Source organism: Neophocaena asiaeorientalis, unplaced genomic scaffold, assembly GCF_003031525.2.
Source record: "Neophocaena asiaeorientalis asiaeorientalis breed wild unplaced genomic scaffold, Neophocaena_asiaeorientalis_V1.1 scaffold22, whole genome shotgun sequence".
Lineage (NCBI taxonomy): Eukaryota > Metazoa > Chordata > Mammalia > Artiodactyla > Phocoenidae > Neophocaena > Neophocaena asiaeorientalis.
The window spans coordinates 9,983-24,527 of NW_020174422.1; the positions used below are offsets into that span (position 1 = coordinate 9,983).

A 14,545-nucleotide genomic window follows, 5' to 3' on the forward strand; every position below is an offset into this window, starting at 1 on the left:
ATCTTTAGGATTCTCTATGTATAGTATCATGTCACCTGCAAACAGTGACAGTTTGACTTCTTCTTTTCCAATTTGTATTCCTTTTATTTCTTTTTCTTCTCTGATTGCCATGGCTAGGACTTCCAAAACTATGTTGAACAATAATGGTGAGAGTGGACATCCTTGTCTTGTTCCTGATCTTAGAGGAAATGCTTTCAGTTTTTCGCCATTGAGAATGATGTTTGCTGTGGGTTTGTCATATATGGCCTTTATTATGTTGAGGTAGGTTCCCTCTATGCCCACTTTCTGGAGAGTTTTTATCATAAATGGGTGTTGAATTTTGTCAAAAGCTTTTTCTGCATATATTGCACTGATCATATGGTTTTTATCCTTCAGTTTGCTAATATGGTGTATCACATTGATTAAATTGCATATATTGAAGAATCTTTGCATTCCTGGGATAAATCCTACTTGATCATGATGTATGATCCTTTTAATGTGTTGTTGGATTCTGTTTGCTAGTGTTTTGTTGAGGATTTTTGCATCTATATTCATCAGTGATATTGGTGTGTCATTTTCTTTTTCTGTAGTATCTTTGTCTGGTTTTGGTATCAGGGTGATGGTGGCCTGATAGAATGAGTTTGGGAGTGTTCCTTCCTCTGCAATTTTTTTGGAAGAGTTTGAGAAGGATGGGTGTTAGCTCCTGTCTAAATGTTTGATAGAATTCACCTGTGAAGCCATCTTGTCCTGGACCTTTGTTTGATGGAAGACTTTTAATCACAGTTGCAATTTCATTACTTGTGATTGGTCTGTTCATAGTTTCTCTTTCTTCCTTGTTCAGTATTGTAAGGTTATACCTTTCTAAGAATTTGTCCAGGGCTTCCCTGGTGGTGCAGTGGTTGAGAGTCTGCCTGCTGATGCAAGGGACACGGGTTTGTGCCCCGGGTCGGGAAGATCCCACATGCCGCGGAGCGGCTAGGCCCGTGAGCCATGGCTGCTGAGCCTGCGCATCCGGAGCCTGTGCTCCGCAACGGGAGAGGCCACAACAGTAAGAGTCCCACGTACCACAAAGAAAAAAAAAAAAAAAAAAAGAATTTGTCCATTTCTTCCAGGTTGTCCATTTTATTGGCATAGGGTTTTTTGTAGTAGTCTCTTAGGATGCTTTGTATTTCTGTGGTGTCTGTTGTAACTCCTCCTTTTTCATTTCTAATTTTATTGATTTGAGTCCTCTCCCTCTTTTTCTTGATAAGTCTAGCTCATGGTATATCAATTTTGTTTATCTATTCAAAGAACCAGCTTTTAGTTTTATTGATCTTTGCTATTGTTTTCTTTGTTTCTGTTTCATTTATTTCTACTCTGATCTTTATGATTTCTTTTCTTCTGCTAACTTTGGGTTTTGTTTGCTCTTCTTTCTCTAGTTACTATAGGTGTAAGGTTAGATTGTTTATTTGAGATTTTTCTTGTTGTTTCTTGAGTATAGCTATAAACTTCCCTCTTAGAACTGCTTTTGCTGCATCCCATAGGTTTCGGATCGTCGTGTTTTCATAGTCATTTGTCTCTAGGTATTCTTTGATTTCCTCTTTGATTTCTTCAGTGATCTCTTGGCTATTTAGTAACGTATTGTTTAGCATCCATGTGTTTGTGTTTTTTACGTTTTTTTCCCTGTAATTCATTTCTAATATCATAACGTCATGGGCAGAAAAGATGCTTGATATGCTTTCAGTTTTCTTAAATTTACACTTCTGCTGTTTGCATTCTGGTAGATGAGGCTATCTAAGAGGCTTGTGCAAGTTTCCTGATGGGAGGGACTGATCGTGGGTAGAGCTGGCTGTTGCTCTGGTGGGCAGAGCTCAGTAAAACTTTAATCCACTTGACTGCTGATGGGTGGGTCTGGGTTCCCTCCCTGTTGGTTGTTTGGCCTGAGGCAACCCAGTTCGCACACTACTTTGTGTGTGCCCTTCAAGAATGGAGTTTCTGTTTTCCCCAGCCCTGTCGAAGTCCTGCAGTCAAATCCCACTAGCCTTCAAAGTCTGATTCTCCAGGAATTCTTCCTTCCGTTGCCAGACCCCCAGGTTCAGAAGCCTGAATGTGTAAATTATTTTGATTCTTTAGTTTCTACAGCAACAAGTGATTTCTGCATATATATCCAGCCAGTGTAAAACAACCTTGTGGTCATGATTTTTATAGTAATACAAGAAGAAAACACTGAGATTGAGAGAATTGAATGAAAATGCTTGGTTTTTTAATTTCTGGCCTCTGAAGTTATATCAGCAGTCTCATCCCACTTATCCTACATATAATAGGAATTCTAATAAATAAGGTGGGAATATTTATGTCAAGGATCTTGGACCAAGGCTGGGTTATATGGCTTCTGGGTGTAGATATCTGGTGTGTGGGGCAGCTCACCCACTGATAACCATTTCTGAGTCAGGGAGCTAACAAACCTGCATGAAGTCGAGTTGGATTAGCTGCCGATTCATTAGTTTACAATGACATTTCTCTTTTTTTATTTTGTTAAGTAGGTAAGATATGCACATAGTAAAAACTAAATTCAAAAAGTAGGAAAAGGGTGTCCAATGAAAAATGTCTACTGTCCCATGGCCCCCAATTTCCCTCTCTAGAGGCAACCTTGAATGTCAGTTTCTTGAGTTTTCCCAGAGAACTCTATACATTTACAAACAGGTGCATATGTGCGTGTGTGTGTGTGTGTTTGTATCCCTTACCACACTTTTCTGTACCTTTTTCGCTTATATATCTTTTGTTTTAAAGTGTTTCTCTTTATTAGCTTTAAAAACCTAGTGTGTTTTGTGTTTGGGGATAAATGCTGGGTGTATAATGACTAATAAGTTCTTAAAATTAATTAATAACTTTTATTAATTAATAATAATTTTAATTGGAGTATAGTTGATTTATGTTGTGTTAATTTCTGCTGTACAGCAAAGTGATTCAGTTACATATATATATATATATATATTCTTTTTTTTAATCTTCTTTTCCATTATGGTTTATCATAGGATACTGAATATAGTTCTCTGTGCTATATTCAGTGTTTTTTCATCTTAAACTTCTAGGCTCATCTGTTTTGGAGTCAGTAGTGGTCTCTGCTCTGGTTACCATGACTGACCATAAATTAGTATAAAGTGTTTTGTAGATAGAATACTCTGTAAAGCTACCAGTGATATTCCATCCCTAGATTTCCTAATGTACCACTAATGAGTCATGTGTAAGAAGTGTTGATTGATTTGTGTGATCTATGTCCGGCAAATATACAGTGAGCATGAGGTGTGGGGTTTTGTTTTGTTTTTAAGAAACTCTTGAAAAGTGCTTCATGTTTTACATGTGTTTATATCCATCAGATGCTTCTCATTTAATCCTGTGAATAGCCTGGTCACTGCTTTAGCCAGCAATGCATTCTTTATTCACCATCATCCTTTTGTTCTCTAGTTCCATGTGTCTTCTAATCAAAGAAACTCAAAGTAATCACCAGCTATTTGTGGTACTAGAATGTGTTAAATATTTTGTAATACTGAAAGGCTACTGTAATTGGAGGAGGAAGTGTGAGTTGAGATTAATTAGAGAAATGCTGTTAGAAAACAGTAGATACAGTTTTTGTTTTTACCTCTTCAACAATGTAAGGGATTGTTAATGATTGCAATCGGGTGTGGTAAATTCTGGTAATTTGATATGTTCTATGAATAATACATAACAGATTTAGGGTAATTCCCTCACTTTCTGCAGTTTCTGCAGAGAAATATTTTTACTTAACAAATATTTTTATAAAAAATATTTTCCTGGTAACTTTAAGGTTAGAATAATTGCTACTCATTATCATCAGTGGGCATGATACTTATTAGTCTAAGGGGAGATGTTTTAGGTTTCTAAATAGGATATTATTTTTTCCTCATTGATTCTGTTTTCACCTTCAAATTAAAATTATTGAAGGTTTGTATAAAAAGAACATTAATAAAGTTATTTGGAGTGGGGTGCATTTCTCTAAACATTCTTCTAAGAATAAGAATAGTGTCCTTATTCAAAGATTTCACTATAGATTGGGTTAATAGGCTATTTATTGGCTAATCTGGGATCCTAGCCACTATTAATGATACACTTCTAGGTGAAATTTTTTTCTCTGTTCCAAAAAAGTCATGTATTTTTTTAAAAAAACTCTTGACATGAAACTCATTCTAAAATTGAGGACTATTTCTATTTTAAGTATTTCTCCAGGAATTATATAGCAGATAATTTTTATTTTATGCTTGAGGGCTGTTATTAACCAGTCTTAAAATATGTAATTTTTAGTTAAACTTAACGTTTCTTACATTTTTTTCTGAGATTTTAACTTCTTTTTAAAATTAAAGAATGAGTCTAGATTTTGTGTTAATTTGCTATATTTTACCTATCCCTCAGTATGCCAGGAGTGTGACTCAGGGGAAAGAAACCTTTAAATTATAGTGGTAAAAATTGTTCCTGTGGTTTGGAGTAATCCACCAAAAAGATAAAGCAAATAAACTGGTACTCATCCAGCAAGAGAACCTTTTCCTATCTACTCCACAAAACCTGTGTGAAGAGCTGACAGATGTGTGAAGCTTTGTGGAAGTTCTTCAACTACCACTGAGAAGAGATGCAATTCCAGAGTTGATACTCATGAAAGACAACACCCAGAATATCCATCTGATGTGACTCACTGCTGCTCTTACGAAACTAAAATGTTTGTGTTTTTATTTTAGTGACATTGTATGCCTCCTGTATTCTCCTGGGAGTGTTCCTGAATAGCAGTATACCTATATTTTTTGAGCTTTTTGTGGAAACTGTCTACCCAGTTCCAGAAGGAATTACTTGTGGAGTTGTCACTTTTTTAAGTAATATGTTCATGGGAGTACTTTTGTTTTTTCTCACATTTTATCACACAGGTAAGAAATTTGACTTTTTATTTACTATCTAAATGTGTTAGGAGAGAGGTTTGTGGCACTGATGTATAGGGGATTTATATGGAGAATTCCCACTAAGGCAAATTACTTTATTTGAGCTTTCACATGCGAAGAAAAGAAAATATCTTCTGTTGCTTTTCTTGAAAGGCATCCAGCCTGATGGAATGCATCCTCACTGCCCCCACCCCCACCAAAGTTTCTGATTTAATTAACTTGGGGTGGGGGGTGGCAGCATTTCTACTTTTAAAAGTCAACCAGCTGATTCTAATGTGCTGGTTCTCATTGAGAACCACTGATATCTTGCTTTTAAAAGAAATACTTCAACTCTATTGTCTTAACATTAGGTAGAAATTAAGGTCAGGCATATATATGTAGTTTAAAGCTTTGCAGATGAATGAGAGATCACCCAGAGAGTGGATCGCCTGTATAGGACAGCTCTGTCCAATGGAACATTTTATGATAACAGAGGTGCTCTTTATCTATGCTGTCCAGCACAGTGGCCACTAGCCCATGAAGCAAATGCAGCTAGGGAACTGGATTTTTCATTTTATTTCATTTTGATTAATTTGTTTACATTTAAATTGCTACATGTGGCTACCAAATTGGTCAGTGCAGGTATAGAGAGAAAAGAAGGTTGCAGTTAGAACCCAGGGGTGCACCTTTAAAGAAGGGGGTCGTCCTTACAAAGGAAGAAGGGTTGGGTTCCTGAACCCAAGTAGAGGAGTTAGCCTTGGACGAAAGAAGGTGGAGATAAGGCAGTGTGTGTGGCATAGAAGCAGAGGTCTGTGCTGAGCACATTGTTGAGGGAGCTTCTTCTTGATGGCACCAGCTTTTGGCTTAGAAGCCAGTTCATCTCTGAAGAGTTGGTGGGAAGGTAGTGGAGAAGGGGCTTAAGGAGAGAATGAAACTTTAAAATAGCTTTTGAGGGGGTGGGAGGAGACGCTGCAGGGACAGCTGGAAAGCTCGCTGGGCATATTGAAGGCAGGCCCCACTGGTGTTGAGGTCTGCGGGTTTGTAGTGGCTCTGTTTTGCAGTTGTTTGGTTTTCTCTGATATTCTCTTTTCCGTGGTCCAAATTCTGTCTCACTATTTAAGAAAATTGGGGCACAATTATCTAGACTTCTTTTTTGCATGTTAAAATAAGGATTTATACTTATTTTATACATCTAGACTTTTTAAATTTTATACTTGTGAGTCTTAAATATAAATCTTTAATTAATTTCTACTAGGTTTATATCCCATTTTATTTCCTTGTCTTAAATAATTGAATATTACTACATTTTTTTTCTGGTTGCTGTTTTCTTAACTACTCATCAGATACAGTAAATTTGGATAATTTGTACATGGAAGAATCTAATTTATAAGACTTAAATGTAAGAAATGCTCTAAAATGTGACACTCCAAGAGACCTAATTGTTTCTAGGAATTCTGACAGGCTTATAATTGCAATAGTAGCCATGATAACCACCTTGACTGGAAAAAAAAATTTTTGAAATATTCAAAGCTGATGAAACAGAATTTCCCTGGGTTTTGGACAGCTTTTGACATAGCACTTTCACCTAACAGCAAAGAGCGTCCAAATGATATATTAATTTCGTAATATAATTAACAACAAACTAGATCATTTCTGTCCATCAGTAATACAGGTAAAGAAGGTTTCAACTCTGCTAAACCTGATATACGTTTGGTTTATCCTATGAAAGAGAGTGACATTTTCGAAGGCAAGTGATATTAATAAAGTCAGACCACTCTTCACTGTCCTCCTGGAAACGTGTTTCCATTAGGGAAAATGCCATCACCAGGTATAGAGTCTTTTCCTTCAATTAGTTTTCTAAACAGAATCACCTAACAGTTATTACATTATCAGCTTTAACCCACTTCAGCTGTGTCATAGTTGAAACTAGGCAGCTCAGTGCCTCTCTTTTTTTGCCTGGTAAAGTATCAGAGATGGCTGTTGCCCTTAGAGTTGTAGAAACGGTTTGCCAGCTCATGGACACAGGTGGGCTGAATGGTCCTTGCAGCCCGTCTGAGCATGGTTTCTCCTGTTGGATGGAAATTGTTTTGTCTTCCCAGCATTTAAAAACAACAACAGTAGATGCCAGATCATGTTATCCCCTAATAGACCTCTTGCACGTGGTCTACAGAATATAACAAACATGTATTTATTGGTCAGTTTAAAGCAGGAACTACCCCTGTGCTGTCTGACTGTCGAGGAGCCCAGTGCATTCCTACCATTGTGCCCAGCAAGCAGTGTCTCTACCACTCTCCTGGGTCTTGAGTGTGCAGCTTCCAGTTTGTTCAACAGAGACTGGTGTCTGTACGTCAGCCAGTGCTCACTCCTCATTTTGCAGATTTATAGTGACCAGATACAAGCAGACATTTTTGGTTCTTTGGCACAGGCAGTGGAAGAAACAGCACCATTTCTGCTAATTTCTATCTCACTGATACAATCAAGGATTTATCTAGCTGGGGGGAGAAAGCTTCCCTCTTCTCGGTTGGTTTCTGATCATATGTTCTTATACATATCTACATGTAGATGTTAAAGGTTTCTGCCTAAACTCCGTGAGTGTTGTGAAAAATAAAACTTTAAATAAAAAGTAATCTTAATCGAACAGGATGGTTTTCAGGACAAAAAGAACCTCAGTGTGTTTTGACATTTTAGAGTTAATGAGAAGATGAATGTAAAAGAGCTTAGACCAGGGCACAGCTGGCACTCACCAATTATTAATTATTATATAATTATTTTGTTTCCTTCTGAATAATTAGCTGGGGATGATAGGAATTTAAACATCTAGGCTTCTATTTTAAAGAGATGCTTTTATGTGCTTATTTGTCAGGCGTATAATGAATACACACAAACATACCCCACAACTCTCTAAGGCTAAAAAGTTCCTAGAACTATGAAAACTCTGTTGAGATTCTTTCACTTATAATTAGTTGATCTCGCCCCAAAAGTCCCACAGCAAAAGTCCACATGCCTTATAGCTGAGGTATGATGATACCTAAATTACAAATCTGAAAACTGTATAAAATTATTTCCTAAATTTTTAGTTCCGCAGCCCAGTCTGCTAAACATTTTATATAATGAATTCCCTTCCATTAGAGCCAGTGTTTGAATGTCATAATTCAGTCATTTTAAACTTGAAAAACTCACCCAGAAGTTAGTTATGTGTCAGAATTCAACTATTAGTGACATGATTGGAGGGCTTGATTTTTAATCATCATAAAGATAGGCTTTTTTTTTTGCGTGGTACACGGGCCTCTCACTGTTGGGGCCTCTCCCGTTGCCGGAGCACAGGCTCCGGATGCGCAGGCTCAGTGGCCATGGCTCACGGGCTTAGCTGCTCCGCGGCATGTGGGATCCTCCCGGACCGGGGCACGAACCTGTGTCCTCTGCATTGGCAGGTGGACTCTCAATCACTGTGCCACCAGGGAAGCCCCAAATAGGCGGTTTTTTAGGTCACTTCTCAAGGAAGTACTAAACTTCCTGACTAGAGTTTTTGGTTTCCCACCATGTGCTATCTGGTAGATGACTACATCAGATGTGGCTTTTCAGGGCTGTATAGACTAACCCCAAAATGACCACATTAGAGTGCCTTGCCTGGCAAGATAGGCTCCACTGGTGATTTGCTTGTTGATTATGGCCATTGCCATCATTGATGGCGAATGTCACACAGGCTTGTATACCAAGGCCACTGGCCTATTTAGAGCCCTGGGTCACAGAGTTTCCCATGTCCTGTGTTGACTCTGCTTTGGGAACCTGGACCATGTCAAAGATTTCTTGGAGTTTTTCTGACTTGGGTTTTTTAAGGGCACTTTGAAAAAAAGTTACTTGCTCCTTAATATAAGCATATTTGCAAAACTGAGTTGCTTCCTATAATGTTTGCTTTGTGAATCTCAGCGAGTATTTCAGACAGCACAGTGATGTTTTATTCTAATAACTTCCCATACAAAATCAATTTGGAAATGCTGTTGTATGCTTTATATGCTCTGAAATGCATTCTAATGTTCTATTTTACAGTTTGTAGCTTGTTTTGTAGTTTGTATTGGCTGTTATTTTTTGTTGTTCTTGTTTTTCTAGAAGGTTTGCAGCAAGCTTTGGCTAAAAACATTAAAGGTTTTACCTCAGTCCTTTCATTTTGAAGTAGCCAACCATGAATTTGAGGCTGCATTGTGTGCTGAGGAGGGAGGTATTGTCTAGTGGTTACCAGGAGAACAGGTTCAACAGATGTGGACTAGTGAGAAGTAATTTTCTATCTAAGAAGCAAAATAATGCAATGTGCTGGTCAAAGCTATTGGATAATTAACCTGGAGGGAAGGGAGCAGGGCATCACACTGTGAAATTGTGGTGTCAGCTGGCTTCTCTTGAGAGAGAATGGAGACAATTTTGTTAAATTACCATACTTTGGGTTAAATCACCAAAGAAACTAGAAGGTTGGTTCTGGAAGATAGTGTCTGGAACCAGATAAGTACTTGAAGCCAAAAGTGTGACATCACTGCAGGGAAAGATGACGTGAAGAGTAGAATGGTACTTCATCGTAATTAGTTCAGCCCCAGCAGAGCCTCACCATTTGGTACAGAGCTCTGAGTAAACTATAGCACCTGCCTCACTGGAAATTGGCAGAGTCCTCAGGCTGCAGCACAGATGACAGAGAGCCAGCAGAAATGTAGAGGCAAGTCATGGGGGCTTGCAGTATGGATTTATAGTTCCTCTAGTGAAAGGCAAAGGGAAGGAATGTTGGAAAGCTGTGCTCACTTTAAAAGATACAAAAGAAAATTTCGATGGGTAAGGACTCTGTTGGTTTAATTATGTCATGGCACTGGGCTCCAAAGGACCACAGCCAACTTTGCTCTGCCAAGTCAGACTGAACTTATTTTTTTTTTTTTTTTTTTTTCACACCACCAGGGAAGCCCCCAGACTGAACTTTTAAGCAAGCCATTTCCTGCACATTAGAGCCCCTTAGGTGTGGTTTATGTGAATGGTTTTCAGTGGGGACATGCAGAGATTTCCATCCCTGACCTTTTTCTCTCTAAAAAGGCAAAAATTTCAAAGAACACTGGTAGTTGGTTAAGCCAGGTGAACTTAGTGAAGGGTGGATTTGACTTCTCAGAGAGAGGCACAATAGTGAAAAACAACCAACCAACAAACCATGACACTAAAGAGCAATTCTGAGTTATTTTTAGAGATTTCATCTGAACCCAGGTAGAAGGAATCGTTTTACAATTCTGATGAAATAAAGGTCTGCTTTGGCAATATTTGACTAATTTCTAGGTTTAAGGAGAGCTAGGACAAGTTGTTGCTGCATGTGTGTTGCTCTAGCTCCCTGTGAAATAGTCTCTAAAGTTTAGGAAACATCGTTGTTGTAGACTTCAAGTGCCATACTTTCTTTTAGCTATTGCTTAAAATGCGACCTTAAAGTAAAAAACGCTCAGTTTTAGTATAAACAGTATGCTGTTATCTCTATTTTACTACTTTTTCTTTTCGTATTTTTTCACTGCTTCTTTTTGCTTGTTAAAATTATCATCAGAAATCCAGAGGCTTTATGGTTAATATAAAAGCAGAAAATGCTTGGTGCGTCATTTCAGGGAATAAAGACAAGATCCCAGAGATCACAGCGTTTCTGAGTGTTTAGATTCTAGTCAATCCAAGTAAAGGACAGAAAACAGCTTTGCATGAAAATACCATTGAAATATACATCTTTGTTCTGTGCTATAGAATAGCATGTCTGACTTTGAAAATGTAGAAATTGAGAGGTTAGGGAGGCTGCTTTTGCGAACATATTATAGGAAAAAAAGGTACTTCACCTTTTCTTACTGGTTGGTTTTCTGATTTCCGTTCCTGAGCATAAATTGCTCTTTTAGCCATATGAATTATGGATTAATCTAAAGCAGCAGCATAGAAATCTTTAGGATGATTTTTGAAGATTAAGGCAGTATTAGCATTCTGTAGAAGCACAGAGGGAAAATATAAACTTATAGCAGTGCCCAAAGGTAAAAATGTACCAGGGAACCTGCTTCCTTCATTTTTTGTTGTGTTTTTATTTTTTCATTGAAATTGCTAAATGGATATTAAACTAGAGAAGTTATCCGCCCCCCCCACCCCCCGCCAGCCCCTTTATGCCAAGAAGCTGCTCACTTCTGCATGGAAGCCTCAAGTCTGACAGAGGGGGTTGGGATAGAAGGAAGCTGAACAGATGCCTGGCTCCAAGGCCCCCGGAGCCAGAGGAAGCAGTTAGAGACAGCACAGTCGGCAGGGCAAGCATGTGTGTTTGGGTAGCAAGAGGCCCAGGATTGGCCTGTTGGAGAGTCCTGAATTCGTGAATGAGCATTTTTGAAGAAGCACTTTCTCAGTTCCATTAAATTAAAAAACAACATTATTTGAATTGCCTGTTTAGATGATTCCTATAAATCTTCTGGTAATTGGCGTCATACATAACCGTTATGTTAGTAGGAAAAAAAGACTAGAAAGAAACCAAAGTATTCACAGTAGTTTCTCTGAGAGTAGAATTTAGGATTCAGTTTTTACCTTTTACTTATTTTATATATATATATATATATGTGTATGTATTTTCTACCCTGTTTTACAGTGATTACTACTTGATTTTTTGCTGAGAATTAGATAGTTCTTTCCAAAAAAATTTAAAAGTGTTATCTCAAAATTCAGGTGATTTTGTTGTTTGTCTTTCTAATCCATCAGATATTTCTAAACAAGGACAAGAGTGATGGTGATAGGGGGCACTTTAAAAACAAACTAACATTTAAAGGTGATTGATATTTCTTTCTTTGAAGTAATAGGTTTTTTTTTTTTTGGCCACCAAAGTCAAGTTGGGTTAAATTGATGAAAAGTCATTAACAATACTGATTAAAAATATTCCACAGGAAAGCCCTGTAACATATTACATGCATCACTTAGACTCCACATTTGTCACTGTTCATTGAAAGCCGGTTTTCAGGCCTCCCAGGGCGCATTTATTATAAGTGCTTTTGAATGCAAAGCAGGTTGCTCCCAGCATACAGGTGGTGTTCTGCTGGTGACACATGAATGCTTACAACTGCATGTTTTTGTCTTACAGAGTTGTCTTGGTTCAACTGGTGCCTTCCCGGGTCGTGTTTGCTCAGTCTCCTCCTTATTCTGTGCTTCAGGGAATCCTATGACAGACTCTATCTTGATGTGGTTGTCTCAGTTTAATAGCACAGACTTGAAGGAGTTTTTAAAAAGAGACTGGAAATCAATACTGCATACTGCACATTTGCTTGGAATTGCACATCTAACAGGAAAAAAAAAGGAGAAGAGAGAAACTTCATTCAGAGGTTTTGTTAGGTTACAGATGATCACATTAATTTAATTACTGCTAGGTAATAATAATGTGGAACTTGAGTGATAATAGTGTATTTAAAAACTGTATCAATGGCATACGTGTGCCTGAGTCTGGGGTTAGAAGTGTGATGTCTTACACAGAAAACACTACCTAGGTAATTCCCTCTATGTTTTGTGCCAGTGCTAAACTACTGATTAATTGTAACTATGAAAAGAAATAAAGGGTGTCTATTACATGAAGATAACTCCTTCCCTAAGCCACATATCAGAAAAGGAAGAAATGCCACTAACTTCTAAAGAAGTTTAAACCCTATATCAGATTTTAATTATAAAATAGCCAAGAGGTGTATCAATGATAGATATTAGCCACCTGTACACTACATTTTTTTCTAATAAAGCCATTTCTTATATGACTCCTTATTTTTAATTAGATCGGAAACCTTTGGCCACCTTAATTATGGTGATCAAGTGCTTTCCAGTGACCGCAGAGCACATACTTTGTGTCTCGATCTTAACTTATCCTTGTTTCTGTGAAATACAATTTCATCTGCTAGGCTCTTAAATGATTATATTAAATGTGACTAAATGTTTAATACAGTCGCATTAAATGCTGTATGAAAAATGTAATTTTGTTCCGATTTAGCACTTTGTTAAAAGTGAAATGACGGATCCCATAGAACATCCCGTGTCTTCGGGCAGATATATATGTGGCGGCATGGGAGGGAAAATCCAGCACCAGCTGTTGCTTACCAAGGTTGCATTTTATTAAATGACCCTTGTTTGAAAATAACAATTTATAGCATTGAAACTTTCAGATCTATTGAGTGATTTCTGAATTACTTTCTTGTATCTCAATTCAGGTTATAAAATATTCAGTTCTATATAGAGTGTATATTTGAGAGGGCAGTGTTTTGCTGATACCTGCCTTCCTTCTGTGGATGACAGCTTTTTCAAAAACAATACCCACTGGACAGCTCTCAGACGTGTATTTCACTATGACATAAAATGTGCTCTGGTGGGGTTATGATAGTACCACTATTCAGATTTACATAATTCCCCTCATGCTGGAAAATCAAACACTTTCTCAAAAAGTCAAGAATGATGTTTTATCTTCATTGTTCTCAGCTTCCTCCAACCCCCTCTCTCCTTTTTGACTCACTTGAAATTGTATCTTCATTGTCAGCTAAATATATATTTTATTTGTCTTCTTCTGGACAGCAGAGTGTAAGGCAGCCCCTTCTATTAGCCAAGGTGGTGAAGTATGGTTACGGGGACCTGGTCAGCACTTATTGACTCATCTCCACCACATTCGCACACACCATCACACACAGTCCCAGATACCCCTCCTTTCCCCCTTGGTAAGTTGAAGGCTATGCTTTTACTAACCTCGGTCCTAGAGGAGGATGCTATTACCGTCAGGCCTTCTAAGATCTGAAATTGTGCAACCTGGAAAGAAAACCCTCAAATTAAACATCTGTCTTCAGTCACCTTTAGACCATCCCCCTTTATAACCACCCTGCTAATAACTTAGCAGCCAGAACTGAAAGAACTGAGGAACTTGCTAAAGAGAAGAAGAAAACCTGTGAAAGCTAGGCTTAGTTCCTGTTAACTCTGTCGTTCTTCTCAAATAAAAATAAAAGGAAAGCAAAGCAGAATTCTTAAGGATAATTGAAAGCCAGCCGGTCCAGGTATCAATAGTCCATGACCCAGGTGCTAAAATAACCACCACCCCTTCCTGTTTAGAATGAATCTGGAAAGGTGAGGGAAGAATTATGATGCATTTGGTTTTAGTCAGAACTGTTGTGTTTGAGGACACTCCTATATAAAATTTTGCTATAAGACTTCTCATACAGAGCATTTTAATTATGGTTAATTCTACTTTTAACACATAGTGAAAAATAACATTAAAAAATATTACCTAAATGACTGATTAGTTCAAAGACAGACCAGATGGGTAGTGATTTTAAATTCTTGCGTTGTACCAGGCACCAACCACTGTTTTTAGCATACGTGAGATGAGATGAGATGAGAGGTGTCCGTTTGTCTCATTTACATCCGCTTAACCCCTCCAGCGGATAATTGTTCTGATCACAAGCTGCAGCTGTTTTAAATGATCAAGATTTCATGTACCAAACCTGATGGAAAGAGAACCAAAATCTTCTAGGGGGAGGGGGAGGATTACACACTATTTACTTACCTGTATATTTCATAATTTTTTTTTTTACTTTTGTATTTCTCACATGCATCAAAAGACCAGCCATAATCTTTGCACTTTATAAACAAACATTAAAGAGTTCTAATGAATTTTATAATTGAAAAAA

At 37.8% G+C, this 14,545-nt stretch overlaps 1 long non-coding RNA gene across 1 annotated transcript; it reads left to right on the forward strand.

The window, feature by feature from the left end:
• Window positions 1-4,621: 4,621 nt before the first annotated feature.
• LOC112407278 (uncharacterized) lies at window positions 4,622-13,038 on the forward strand. Its single transcript, XR_003004719.1, has 2 exons — window positions 4,622-4,889; window positions 11,980-13,038. It is a non-coding gene; the product is annotated as an uncharacterized LOC112407278 (long non-coding RNA).
• Window positions 13,039-14,545: the final 1,507 nt, after the last annotated feature.